The following is a 15,737-nucleotide window of genomic DNA, read 5'->3' on the forward strand; positions in this document are numbered from 1 at the left end:
TCTCTCACACACAACCCTTATATTATTTCCACCTAAATACAGGGTTTCAAAATGCTGAAGTACAAGCAAATTTGGTAGGAATAAAGCCAACATGTAGTTGAATAAATTCAACTTTACAAACACTCATATTAAGAAATATCTTAGCTCAATAATATGATACTTATCCAATAATTATAAAATTATACAAATCCAATATTGCTAATCAAAATACATAGCACAAACACAAAAGAGTCTAGTCTACCCTTTGAAAATCTATAACCATGGAGTTTGTTATCATTTTGCATGAGGGAATTGGTGTTCTTCAAGTGCAGACTAAAACCCCTGAATGGGATACTGAACCAGTTTGATAAGCTCACAAGAAGCAGACCCAGTCAAATCCATTAAACTGGTGGTTTTGTATAAACCTGGGCCCACAATAGGGCTGTTACAACAACTTGGAGCTTAAAAACACACACACGCACACACTTTTAGATTTAAATGGCAGATGGAATGTGTTCAATCCAAAATATTATGCATACAATTGCAGTTCTTAGTTACTGGGATGAACAACAATAGTCTGACATTGAAAATCAAACTTATTACTGTGGAAAGTGGGCTCTAATCACATGTTGAAAATCTTAATGTAGCTAAGCTTGATGAATTATTCTGTTTACTTTTTTATTTGAGTGAGCAAACCAACTAGCTTTGCCTTTATATTTGCATCTCAGTAAAACTACTCTGTATAATACTACTTAATTGTGCATTTTAGAAACTACATTAGCTTTCCATTTTTTAACATAATTCAGCACTTTTTTTCCTATCACTTTAGTCTTTATCTGTAGTTACGTTGTCTGTACGCACTATCTTATAGGTTGGCCATGAGGCATATGTACAACAAGGAGACGGTGGCGTTCCCAATGATTTTCATAATCCATTTAAAGATTTCTTCCGAGACAATGTAAGTACATTCTTTCAGAATTGTTTTATTGGTTTTAGTTTTATCGATTTGTGGCTTTATTTTGTCAATGCTTTTATTGTATAAGTGCTGCTTATCCATCTTCACTTGCTCCATTAATGCATAGAGTACCTGCACCATAATAGTAGGGCCATGGAAAAACAAATCTTTCTGAGTTGCATCCATAAGTTCCACAACAATTTCATCTTACACTTAGTCATAATTTTTTTTTGGATAAATACACTTAATTATAAATCTTATAAAGCCTAGAGGAAACATTACCTGCATTTGTAGCTTTGCTGTTTATGCTAATGTCCACAGTTTGGTTTAAGGATGGGATGATGATGTATTGTAAACATTGTCTGCATTTGTAGCTTTTTTGTTTTTGTTTTTAAGGATGCTAATTTCACCTTTGAAATCTAATGCAATATTTTAATTTGCATGCTGTGGCATTCTCTACTGTGGAGATCAGATATTCGAAGACTTCTTTGGTCGTAGACTTGGCGGTGAAGATGTCAAGGTTTGCTTGCTGTTTATGCACATATCATTTGTTTTTATGTTTTCGATTTGGTTCTTTTGACATGCATTTCATCATTGATTAATGATCACAGGTATCTCTTGAACTATCCTTTATGGAGGCTGTTCAGGGAAGCACCAAGACAGTGACATTCCAAACTCATTTGCCATGTGAACCTTGTGGTATGGTGGTTTTTATTCACTAATCAAGTGTTTCAAATGATTCTGCAGTTTTACTGCTGGCAGATATTTTTCCAGAATTTTGGTTGTTTTGCTCTGTTTGATTGGTAGAGTTAATTTAATTTGGAGGAAAGGTTCCCAATGTAAGATTTTATTCTGTTTCTGGAGTTTTGCAGGTGGGCGTGGTGTTGCCCCTGGAGTCAAACCGGAAAAATGTACTCGCTGTAAAGGCTTAGGAACGGTCAGTTTTGCTAGGAAGAAGAAACCTATACATTTTTAAGGAGGATAAAAATTATTTTTACATTTTTAACTTGACGTTTTGCTGCCTATCCAGATTTCCATGCAACAGGGCCCATTTATGGTGCAGATCACTTGTCCTCAGTGTCATGGACAGTGGTGGAGCCAGGATTTTGATTAAGGGGGGCAAGATGAAAATAAAGAATTGAAGAGAAAATCAATTTCAATTTTTTTAATTAGTATAATAAAAAGATACTAGACTAATTAAACAAAAAAATTGATTAACATATAAATATAAAGTAAGTGTTAATTTTTTTGTATTTTTTTTTCCTTGTGTGTAAAGCTAGATTTAGTATGTATGTTGTTGTATTTAAGATACTTCATAGGTGACTATAAGTATATTTTTCAAACAAGTAAAAGTTTAAAAAAAAAAACAATCAATATAAAGTCATTATTATAAAAAATTAAAAGAGCTTCTTACTAATCACTGGCCAAGAAGAGTATAATACAACTGGAGCCAAGAGTGACAGCCCCGTAGTACAATTACATGCAATTACAAAGTTGAAGACCATAAGCTTAAAGCAAACAAAAACTTATACAAAACAAATACTAAATCTAAAATATATATATATATATATTTATATATATAAGGGGGGTGGGGTTTGGGTGAGGTCGGGGGGGCAATTGCCCCCTCTCAACCCCCCCTACCTCCGCCCCTGGTCATGGAGAACGGGAAATTGTGCCGGTATGTTGCATTTATCTGAATTTACACGCAATAATTAACGTAAATCTGAAAGTAATCAATTGAATTGCACTTAAAAAAAAAGATCATCAATTTTATTGTTTCTCACTTTTCTATGGATGTTTCATAATTTCTCTTTGGAAAATACTTTTTTTGTAACATAAAAGGAATGATGTTTGACAGAATTTAAGTTATTAATTTGTGATTATAGGTTGGCATTGTTTATCTTTTCAATTGGTTTTTGAATATATTTCTGTTAAATCATTTTTTATTTTATTTTATTTATAGAACCATTGAATCAAATTCAAAAGCTCACTTTTTTTTTTTTTGATAAGTATAAAAGCTCACTTTTTAAGAAGTGATCAACAATTGTAGACATAATTTTTTTAGCCTTCTCATGCTGGATTACTGGACGTGCTAATTGCAGTTATAAGTTTTGGGTTCTAGGGAAATTCAGGGACAGTTTTTAGATGTGGGGCTCATCTGCAGGTGAAGTTGATGCCAGTGTGAAACTTTTTGCGGTTTAATCCGTGTACTATACATGAATCTCTCTGACTTTATTAGGCATTGATATTAAGTGGTTTCTTCACTTCCATTTGTGTTGATTACCTTATGATGGTTGGTGCAAAGTTTACTATATTATATATTTCTATCCCTATTGTTTCTTTTTACTGGTTTGTTATATTAGAGATAAATAGTTCATGGTTTTTCTAAGTCTCTAATACCAGTTAATTTGTTTTTTTCTGCAGCCTAAGTATATCTGCAAGTCATGCAAAGGAAGGCGAGTTGTATTAGGAACCAAGTCAGTCAAGATTAATATCGTGCCAGGTATTTCTTTTTTCATTTTAGGATTTAAAAAAAAAAAATTTCGTTTTTGTTTTTGTTTTTTTTGGCTCTGGTGGTTTTATTGCTAAAATTTCGTGCTGTTGTCAAGCTATTCTTATCCTAGCTTGGAGTAGAATAAATTCCTCTGCTACTAAGTCTAATGCATGATCTTATCAATTCAGGCCTTAAAATTTGTATATGGTTTGTTATGATATAGTAGAGTAGGGATTTGGGAATGAAATGGATGGGTTTGCAGGCTTTATTTTATAATTACAGATCTGTTTACATCAGGTAGCAAAAATCAGATTTCGTTTTTTAAGCTTTAAGAAGAAAAGAAAAATAACCGGTTTTATAGGTTTTGTATATGCTAGTTTTTATAGATGCTTGACTCTCCTCAAAACATGCTAGTTTTTATAGATGCTTGACTCTCCTTTGCCATTTGCAGGAGTTGATAATGATGAGACCATAAAGGTGAGTAGAAGTGGTGGAGCAGATCCTGATGGAAATCAACCTGGTGATCTTTATATTGTCATTAAGGTAACTATATATATATATATATATATATATATATATATATATATATATATATATATATATATATATATATATTTGTTTAGCGTATCATCATTTGTTTATTTTTAGTGGGTACTTCACTGCTTGGATGCCTTCCCCCCAACCCCTAAACTGTAAACTATCATTTGCTTCTCTGCAGGTTCGCGAAGATCCTGTTTTCCGAAGAGAAGGTGCTGACATTCATGTAGATGCTGTTTTGAGTATTACTCAGGTAATGCTTTCCAATGTCTTCATTTTGTAGGTATCGGTGGCCTGTAGTGCATGGATGTCTTGAACAGTGCGTTGTATGAGATTTTTGAATAAAATAGCTATTGTGTTTAGCGTGAGGAAATATTAATTGCATTCAGGTCTTTGCTGAGAAAAAAAACTAAATGCCTAAGCTAAAATTATCTTTGACTTTATTCTGAATATTTACGCTGTTATTTGTTTTAGCATTAACGTTTTCTGAAAAATGAGTCATTTTGCAAAGAGTATTTTCTGAAAAACTATCTCATTTTCTGGTGTTTGATAAAGATCTTGAAAATGAACTTGCGAACGTTTTCTTGTGTTTGGTATGCACAAATTTTTTATAACATTTCTTGTATAATTTAAAACATGTGTATTATTTAAACCAACTAATGTAATCAATATAAATAAAAAACCAAGAATGAATTTGGTTTTCATACTAAAATTTTGACAATAAATACAATAAAAAATAGTTGTTCAATTTTCATGATCTCTATTAATCATCTTGCTCATATATATGAACAGTAATTCTCATAATTCAAAATAACCATAAGCTCCATTTCAAATAGTTCAAAATGCCGCATAAGCCAATAGTTTAACCTACAAAATAATCTAGTATAAATAGTTTGATAAATACCAAAATGCCAAATTGTTCAAATTCACACGCCCAAATTCTAACAAAATGCACCTAAATCATCAAAATTGGTTTAAATAGTTGTCAAAGAAGTTCAGCAGCCATTGTCTACAAAGCTTGTCATTTTTCAACATTAATGTATAAGTATAATTTACACTATTAGATATTGGACTAATGGGCAATTTAGTAATCTGCAATTACGAAGTGAATAGAGGTTAAATTTAAATGTCAGACACTTGGGAAACTGATCTGGGGATGCATATATATTCTTAACATGAATTTGTGGTTGATTGAATCAACATTTTTGGAGGTCAGCCTGTTTTCTGTCCTGTGGACGGAAACATCTCAAATAGTATATATTTAATGGATGAGAGAAGAGTACCCACAACATACTTCTTCTCGCTATGTATAACAGGACGAAGATTGGAAATGGACTAAGAGTATGGTGATAAAAACGATGAGAACTAACCCTTGAAAATGTGGAAAATTATCTTTATAGAAGATTTTCCTGTGAGTTTTTGAGTTTTGTAGATGTATTCCAAGAAGTCACCTGTTATGCTGTTTCTTAACACCTCCTCAGTCATCTGTTAGCAATTAAGGAAGAAGGTTTTAGGGTCTGTAGGTTGATTATGGTTTCAAAAAGATGGAATATAAAGCTAAAGATAGATGTTCTTAAAGATACATTTCAGGAATTTTCTGGCAGCAGAAAAATTTAGGTACTTTTTGATTTGTTTCTATAATTATTAGATCACTAAAAGCCGTTAGAGGAATGATAAAAATAATTGAATTACATTTTTTCCGTTAATAAAATCTTTATTACTTATCAAAAAAAAAAAAATTGATCTAGTTGTTTAATTTTTATTTTTTGGGTTTATTGGATTGCAGGCTATTTTGGGGGGAACAATCCAAGTCCCAACTCTCACAGGAGATGTAGTCCTCAAGGTTTGTTTATTGTTTATATATGATTAGTACATGTGCAATGGGAAAATTTCATTTATGACTGTTTTCTTTGTTGAGATTCTGTCAGTTCATTTGGATTTACTCATGCAACTCATGCGACTTGATTATTGGACTTGACCCCCACATGGGACAGTAACCGGATCAATTAATAATGAGATCTGGTTTGTTTGTTGAGGTTCTTTCATTTGTCCCTTTGTTGGGACTTGAAAAAACCAAAGCCAAATAGCATCTCTCTATCCCTCCATGTCATTCCTATGGGGTTGGCTTTTAGCCTAAGATTACTGGCTTCTCGTAGAGGTTCTTTCTTGTTCTAGCTCTCAATAGTATCATGATCTAACTAATTTCTGATATTTAGGTTCGCTCTGGCACCCAGCCTGGTCAAAAGGTAGTTTTGAAGAAGAAAGGTTGGTGAGCTAAAGATGCCAAATTTCATTATGTTCACTTATAAAAATTTTTGTGTGATAAATGATTCTATTTTTGGCTTGCCACTTGCGTACTGCTCTCTATCGAGAATTGTGTCTGACATAATTGGTCCTTTTACATTTTAGCCACTTTGTTCCTTGTATCAATAAACCCCCAGAATTTTAATTGAAGCAACTTCCTCAGCTTTTGTCAATGTGGTTTTTTCTTACTGCCATGATTTATTCTTTTTTTATTTTAAACTAAGGAATCAACATGAAAATTTGACAGAAGAGTATCCTCTATGACTAACATTAAGAGTCCACATGAGTTGCATAAAATATGCAATTTGTTACTGATCATCATTTCAATGTAGGATTTGATGATTTTACCCTAGTTAAGCAACTTATTAAATGTAATATCATTAATTTTATTTGTCTGTTAAGATTCTAAATATCTTGAGCGTATAAACTTTTTTCTTTTTTATATTGAAATTGCGTGTGTTTTCCCTCTGAATTCGTTGTTTTTATGCAGGGATCAAGACGAGGAACTCTTACTCGGTGATCAATATGTGCACTTCAATGTCAGCATTCCATCGTAGGTTTCCTTGTTCTTAGCCATTGTTGTTGTAGGATTTTTCACCCTCTAGAATGTATTTTTATGGTTCAGTTCAATCCAGTGCATGGACTATATATGGGAAAAAAGTGTCATATTACTTTAATCTATAGCATCATATGGGAATGTGTTTGCAGCCTCTCATTTTTATAGTAGTTTAAAATGCTTGATTTGTGCAGGAATTTGACCCCAAGGCAACGTGAATTGATTGAAGAGTTTGCCAAAGAAGAGCAAGGGGAATATGATAAGCGTGCTACTGCTGGAGCATCAGGGTAAAATGTAGATCAATTGGTGTCATTTGTTTGCTAATTCTTAGCAAAAAAGGATAAAGGCAATTGAAGAAAAAGCATCAATTGTTGAAAGACCCACCCACTCTATAAGTTTTGTAGGAGTGACTGGGTCGTTTTTGTCCTTTTTATGGGGTGGGGGTTGAGAAGGTTGTTAGGGTTGTGTAATTTTTTTCTTACAAATCACAATGGTAGTTTTATTTGACAACATTTGATCACTTGCATCACAAGGGTTGTGTACATATTATTTATTGTTCTTTAATATTTTTCATTATCAAGAACGTCAAGTCAGTTTATCTATCGTTTTTGTATTATGTTATGAATAATGTCACGTACATGGATATTTAGATGTCACTTGGAATAAATCTTTTGAATATATAGATGGTTCAATATTTACTGAAGCATTTAGAAAGTTAAACATTATTCAGTTGGTTTTCTTTGGAGCTGTCAGATCATACAAGTGCTTGTGCATAGGATTGGATGTCCCCATATTCTGGTTTTGAGCATTGTGAATTCATGAGCATGTTTTATGTGATTTGGCAGAGTTCATGGTGAGTGCAAGATTTAAGATTTTCTTGCCGTTACATGGCTAGACTCCTAGCCCCCTAGGGGTAGCTGTATTTCTCTATCTTTGCATAACTCACATATTCAATTAAAGCAACAATGCAAAAATACAATCTTAGTCCTTTAAAATTACACAACAAATACAGATTTTGCACAACGTTGTATTAAAATTCAATCTTTAGATTCAAAATCCAACAGGAAGTGACACACATACATGTAATCATTAAAATGCAAGGCTATGCAAGTCTGAAATTAAACAACTTACGGTAATAAACCACAACAAAATAGTAGCAAGACAAGGCTATGCAAGGCTGAAATTGAACAACTTACAGTAATGAACCACAAAAAAGCAGTAGCAAGTGTCAATGCACACTTCAATGAGGTTAAACCATGCCCTACGCCAGTATGGATTTATGTAGAGAACTACAACAATTCCAAGCAAGATAGTTATGTAAGCCACCACAAAGCTTATGTAGAAGACACTCATGTCCATGAAACTACCACCTTCCACCTCAATATCCACTGATATTGTAGACGATGGTCTCATTTTGGTGCAACTATTATATAATGGAGGTCCACACAGGAGAGGGTTCCCCTCATAACTACTTTCATCAAAAGTAATGAATTGATTTTTTCTGTCGGGTGTTGTTCCTGATAAGTTGTTGTGTGCCACAATGAAGACCGCTAGAGAGGTCATTTCGGTCAACTGAGGTGGAATTTTGCCATTCAAATTATTGTAGGAAAGATCCAGACTTTCTATTTGTCTTAGGTTTGAGAATGTTACTGGAATTGGTCCGGATAGATTGTTGTGTGACAAGTTCAATGCACGAATGTTGCTGCCCATCCTACCAAGTTCCAGTGGGATTTTACCTACTAGGTTGTTGCATGAGAGGTCAATTCCATACATGTACTTGAGGATGTCACCCTTGTAGGAGTAATTTCTAGTTTTTGTTGTGAACTCTACTTCTTCCTCAACAATTACAAATTCGTAATACAGTAATGAATCATCAGGGAAAAATTTGATAATTTTTGACTTTGTGTTCAAATATGATGACAACAACCTTGCTTGACCGACCTCCACTTGGAAATTACTTAAAGAAGGATAATGGGCAGATGCATCAAAAGTAATGTTACTCAAGCAATGAGGAATTAGACCTGAAAATTTATTGTAGGAAAGATCCAAAATGTTTAAATTCTGCAAAAGGCATACTTGAATTGGAATTAGACCTCCTAAATGATTCGCTTTCAAGAGCAGAATTCTCAATGATGAGAGGCTGCCAATCCAATTGGGAATGTTTCCAGTTAGATGGTTATCTCGAAGATTCAGTGCAAGTAGATTGGAGTTGTTTTGGAAAGAACTTGGAATTGGACCGCTCAAGCAATTTTTATTTAATTGAAAAAAACAGATACTTGAGGAATTGAAGCAAGATGGAACAGAGCCAAAAAGATTGTTGTCGGAAATGTCAAGAATTTTAAGGTAAACGAGTTTGCATAACTCAATTGGAATATGACCTTCAAAATGATTTTTGGCCATAACAATATCTACTAAAGATGTCATGTTCCCTATCCATGTTGGAAGCGTGCCTGAGAACTGATTGTTGTCCAAATGTAAAGTTCTTAGCTTAGTCCAACTAGAATTGGTAGGAAATATTTGGCCACTGAAGCTATTGTTTGATAATATGAGATATACTAAATTGTGGCAACCCATTATGAAATGCATTGGTATGGTTCCTGAGAAATGATTCTCAGACAAGTCTAGACTCCGTAAGAAAGCCAAATTTCCAAAAGAAGAAGGAATATTGCCTTCAAATTCATTTCCTGACATTTTTAAAGTTTCTAAATTTGGAAAAATTAAACCGAGGTTTGTGGGAATTGGACCATGAAAGTAATTATTAGAAATATCTATGCGGAACATGTTGGGACGAATATCATATGGCACCACAAAAGGCCCCGTGAAAGAGTTATTATTTACAATAAAAAGCTCCAATCTTGTATTGTTCTCTAACAAATAGTTAGGGAACTGCCCAACCAACTTGTTGTGAGAGAGAACAATAACTCGCAAATCATATTGGTAATGAAGAAGTCTGGGAAGTGTCTTATTGTGAATGTTAGATGAACAATTTGACAAACTGAAAACCTTTAATTGGAAGGTTGGAATCCAAGTAAGTTAGTCAGGTTCCAAAGCTAATATATTGTTATCACTTAATAGGATCTTAAGATTTGAGAGGTTGGAAAGGAAGGACAACGTGGATGGGATCGAGAAGTTGTTATATGAGAAAGAAAGGTACTCAAGTGATGTCAAACTTGATAGTGGAGACTGGACACTGTTCCCATTGAAGTGATTGTTAGAGAGATCCAATTCCCGGAGTGATGTCAAGTTTGCCATACATGAAGGTAGTCTCCCTTCAAAATTATTGCCGCTGAGGTATATCTCTTGGAGATTCTTAAGTTCACACCAGCCTGTATAATGTGATAATTATTTATTAGGGTCTACTATCATAATTATTCAAAGCAATATCATTGTGGAAAAAAAAAAAACCCTACCTCGGTCAGGTAGGGTGCCATTCAGTCCACAATCTCTCATTGCCAATACATTAAGAGAAGTCATAACTCCAATTTTACGAAGAAGACTTTTATCAATCGATGAACCATCCAACTTCAACTGCTCAAGGTTGTTTAGTTTGCTCAACTCTAAAACAAAAGCAGAAAGCTTAAATTAGTACTAATTGACATGGTAGAGCATAAATTAGTACTAATTGCTCAAAATTATTAAGCTACCACACAGAAGTGTTAAAGTACCCAAGACCACTTCCATAACTCAGATTCTTTGAAAGAAAGTAATTTTATTTTATCTAATTATAGTGTATAGACTATCACGTAATGTGGCAGTCTATATACTTTCATACTTTAGAATTTAATTCAAATTATGAAATTAATTTAATAAGTATTACAATATTTGATGAATGAACTTCAATTATTTACAAGTCATTAGAAAAATTGGTAATGTATTTTTTTAGATTAATATAATTTAGAATATGAATCTATTGTAATATTGTTGTGAGGCTCTTAGGGCGTGGATTTTGTTTGAATTACTCTAGTCGTGTGCAACACCGTTGGAGAAACATTTTATTCGTGGGTTACAAAAGTAGGAATATAGAACGAGTTTGAATTGCTCGCTCTGGGCAACGTAGAACAACATTGAAACTCCTATGTGATTGTTGGTTTAGGCTAAGAAAGGTATGCTAAAAAAACCGATATTAAAATCTCTGTTGTGTAGTCTTTGTTTTTAACATTTTGAATACAAAGTTTTAACAAGACGAACATAGATTATGATACTTATGAAAGACAATAAGTTTAGTCTTATTGAATTTCAAGAAATTTGGTTGTCGATATTTAGAATAGGGTTTTTATAGAGATTTTCTACTATTATGCCAGTGATTAAAAGTAAAATGCCAAACAACGCCACCTTGATGTCAATGGTATAACTTACCTTTAGTAGTAAATGATCCCTCCAAATTGTTACTTGAGAGATCTAATGTCTTCAACGATGGGAAGGCAGTTAATGACTCAAGAACTCGTGCACTGAAATCATTATGACTCAAGTCTAGGAGTTGCAGCTTAGTTAAGATGTTTGAATCTATAGGGCAAAATGAAATATCTCAAAAACATCGACATGATAATTTCATTTGGCATACCATACAAAAGAAGTATTTGATTCGAATCAATGAACATATATTTTTATGGCCTATATACCTTTTGTTGTCACAAAGTCGTGGATATTATTCTCATTCAAGTAAAGCTCCTCCAAGTTGCTAAATGCTTTATCAATGATTGATAGGAGGGAAATAAGAAATGTTACATGCTCAATAAGCGTGCATGAAACACTCTTCCAATAATATTCATTTCCAAATTAATGAGAGTTTTTACCTTTGATATGGATTGATCCATTCAAATAGTTCACTCAAATCTAGTTCCTTGAGTGACGCAATACCACTTAAGGATTGTAGAATGCTGTGATTGAAATTATTACCATTCAAGTGAAGCACCTCCAGCTTGCTCAACAAAGAGAATCTTTGAAAATCCGCAATTTTTAGATTATTCAATTTGCATGTCTGTGACTTTATATTCCCACAAAACAGTACAAAATGAATCTTAACATGCAACTAATCTATGGTCTACATTTATTTTTAAAGAACAGGTAAAAAAAGAAAAAAAATATTTTCAAACAATTTACTTTGGTCAAACAAATTAGTTGGAGGATTTTACCCGAAAGGCTTACCTTGGATGGGGATTGATCCATTCAAATTGTTGTACCCCAAATATAGTTCCTTGAGGGAAGCAATTCCACTTAAGGATGAAAGAATGCTGTTATTGAAATTATTACCATCCAAGTGTAGCACCTCCAATTTGCTCAACGCAGAGAATCTTTCAAAACCTGTAATTTTGATGCTTCAATTTTCACATATGCAACTATATATTCCTAGAAAACAATATAAAATGATTCCTAAAATACAGTAATTTTATTCTCGACTATTTTTTTTAAAAAAAAAGGTGGAATAGAAAAAAAATTAGAATATCAACAAATTAAATACTTCCTACTTTTCTTAGGATATAAAATTGGTACCTTCATTTGGGACCCATCCACGAATCCAATTATAACTCAAATCGAGGTATTGGAGCTCTTCAAAGGGAAAAAACAGAGAGGCATTAAAGTACCAACCTACCTCACTCTGAAATCCCCTAGACATCATAATATTAAGAGTAAGTTGGATTACACGGCCAGTAGTGATGTTGCACTTGACTCTTTCCCACTCACAGCAATCACTCCCTTTGTTGCCTAAGTCCCAATGAGGAAAATAATATTCGTCAGTGTAGTTGGCGATGGAAGCTTTGAATTGCAAGAGAGCAATTCTCTCTTGCTCCCAACAACCAAAGCACCCATTCATACCAAAATGAACCAAAACTAACACCACTGGCCACCACCAATAACGTCCCAACAACTCCATTACTTTTTCTTTTTCTGATTTTCTATAACAATAAGACTAACAAAGTTTTTGCTCAACTCTAATTTATACTTCAAAGCAAAATAGGTTTTGAGTTGAAATAACACTACCACCATTCTCCTATATATACCCACTACACATACAACTTTCTCAGATCATATCTTGTGCTTTTTCCAAAAGCAAAAAGTTACATCCATTATTTCACATGACTTGGACTAAGTCTTCACAGTTTGAATCATGGTGTCTTTCCACCAAACTACAGTGATGATTTTTATTAAATAAAAAAAAGGTGCCAGAAGGTAATTTATTTTATATGATACTGAAAATAAAGCGAAAGAAAGAATTTGTTTTTATGAGCCTATTCATTGTTTTTTGTCCGGCTGGCTTATACAGTGTGGTCCCATACAAAGTTGTGAATAACTCTCTGATAAATTTCAATGTTTTGAATAAACGCTTTCAACTCTTCAAAACTTTGTCTTTGTCTACTGACATAGCCATGTATTGTAGGCTTTAGCCTTAAAATTAAATTTTTTTTCCTATTTTTTTTTATTTTCTATTTAACATTCTAACAATTGGTGTATCTTATTTAGGAGAAAAAAAAATCTACGTATAATTATTATTATTAAAATATATTATGTGAGACAAATAAAATTATAATTATAATAAAGACTTTAAATATGTGTGTATATATATAAACTGAACCAACTTTTGGTACGAGCCTCTTTTAGACTATAGTTTTTGGTTTTTTGGGTTTTATAAGATTATGTGTTTTTTGTTTTGCATTTGTTTTTTTGTTTGGCATTTGTTGTGACTGGGAACAATTTGTTTGTTTATTAAATTTAAATATTGTACATAAAATGAGTACTGATAGATTGATTGATAGTTTTCCACTAGTGAATCAGGCAATTCAAGTGCTATACTGTGGAGAATTGTACTTCATTGGGTGTTATTGTACTTTTTTTTTTACTGTTATTACTTAATTTAAAACCTAAAATAAACATAAATTATGTCTGAAAATATTTTAAAATATACATAAATATAAATATTAATTAATTGTCTAACCCCTAACATATTGTACTTTTGTTTTTCAAGAATGGTTGCACCCCGTGCCCATACCCATCTCGATGTCCATGCAAAATTGCATTACACAGTATTACAATTGCTCAAAGATGCAAAGCACTGTATTATTGAGTTGATAAACTTTTCTTAAAGCTATTCCAAGTTTCCAACTATCACCAATCATCAATACTATGTACGTTATTGAGTTGATAAACTTTCGGACACTTTTTCATTTCTAACTTTTTCTTTTTCCCTATCTAATACATACTCACATTTTCCTTTCTCTCTTAATTTCACTTTTATCTAATCCCTTCAACAAGCAAGAAAGCTACACCCACTACACATACAACTTTCTCATATCACATCCTATGCATCATGGTGTCTTTCCACCTGACGATCTTTATTTGAGATGACAAAACTAAGACTTCATAGTTTGCATCATGGTGTCTTTCCGCTTGACGATCTTTTCTAAATAAAAAAGGGTGCAAGAAGAGAATTTATTTTCTTTTTGATGAATAAATACTTTGATTGAGGGAAGTAAATTAAAAGAACCAATTAATGGCCTTGCTGATATAGTTTCACACAAAAGAGGTTTCAATTTTGGTTGATTTCATAATGTTGTTGCCCTTTGTTATAGGAATTTACCAAATTCCTAGATCTTTGAGAGACAAAAATAAAAGAAAATAGAAGAAAAACAACACATATTTGTTTTTTTTCCTATCTAATTCATTCATGATTTCCTCTCTATCTTAGTTTTTGTCTAATCCATTCAACAAGCAGGAAAGCTACATTCACTACTAATACAAAGGTAGGCCAGGATGGGGCCAAAATTTCGAATTAGTAAGGCAAAGTATAAGGAAAAAAAAATCCAATTTAGTATTAATAAACTAATAACAAAGAACAAAGACACAAAAACATTGTTTTGTACATAGTACATTACTAGACACAAACTACGATTATTTCTTACTACGATATTAATGAAATCAATGTAAAATTATAAGAAAAAGGTGGCCAAGACTTTTGAAAGAAGAAGCCAAATATAAAATTGTGAAGAATATACTTTTTCCATTTCCCTTAAGGTTGAGGCCCAGGCACTTTTGGACCCCACCTGGCTTCACTCTATACAAAGGAGCTTTCTCGGATCATATCTATGCTTTTTTTAAAAAAGCAAAGAAGTTACATCCATTATTTGAGATGGCCAAGACTTCTTTTATTTTTGGTTTTTTTTTCCTATGTGAGAAACAAGATGACCAAAGACTAAGACTCTGCTTCGTGGTGTCTTTCCACCCACTACAATGACAACCTTTTCTAAATAGAAAAGATAGGAGAAGATATTTTCTTTTCTTTTGATGAATGAATACTTACATTGAGAGAAGAAAAAAGAACCAATGACCTTGTGGATATACTTTTATGAAAGACATTTAACTTTTGGTTGATCTCATAATGTTTTTGCTTGTGTCCCAAGATGTAAAATTATTTTCATCTATAAAGTTGATCACAGAAGCTTTGAGTTGTAAGAGAGCTATTCTCTCTTGCTCCCAGCAACCAAAGCACCCATTGAAATATAGTTGAGCAAAAACTAACACCGCCAAAAAGCAAAAACGTCTCAACTCATCTAATTTTTCTTTTCCTGAATTTCCGTGACAAAAATAAGATAGAATTTTCTCCAAACAAAGTATTCTTCAGTTAAAATAGCCACAAGCATGCTACATATTGAATGACACTAACTAATTAGATTCATTATAATCTATCAATCTGTAATTTTTTTTTTCTGTAATAAATCAATTTTATAATAACTTAACATTTCCTATAAGAATATAAGATTACCTACACAATTGAAGACTTGGCGTCAATGGTGTCTTTCCACGGTTCCACCCACCATCTTGACTTTTATCAACTTATTTTGTCAAATTAACCCAAACTAGACGCAAGGAATGACCTCTGGTTGTGGGAAGCTAAGACTTCTTTCTTGTTTTTATTTTAA

At 32.8% G+C, this 15,737-nt stretch overlaps 2 pseudogenes; one reads left to right on the forward strand and one right to left on the reverse strand.

Moving 5' to 3' along the window:
- Positions 1-260: 260 nt before the first annotated feature.
- Positions 261-7,346, forward strand: LOC142617044 (chaperone protein dnaJ GFA2, mitochondrial-like; annotated as a pseudogene).
- A 527-nt stretch (positions 7,347-7,873) lies between these two features.
- Positions 7,874-12,785, reverse strand: LOC142615391 (cuscuta receptor 1-like; annotated as a pseudogene).
- Between the last annotated feature and the right edge of the window lie 2,952 nt (positions 12,786-15,737).

This window comes from Castanea sativa, chromosome 11 (assembly GCF_040712315.1).
Source record: "Castanea sativa cultivar Marrone di Chiusa Pesio chromosome 11, ASM4071231v1".
NCBI classification, from domain to species: domain Eukaryota; kingdom Viridiplantae; phylum Streptophyta; class Magnoliopsida; order Fagales; family Fagaceae; genus Castanea; species Castanea sativa.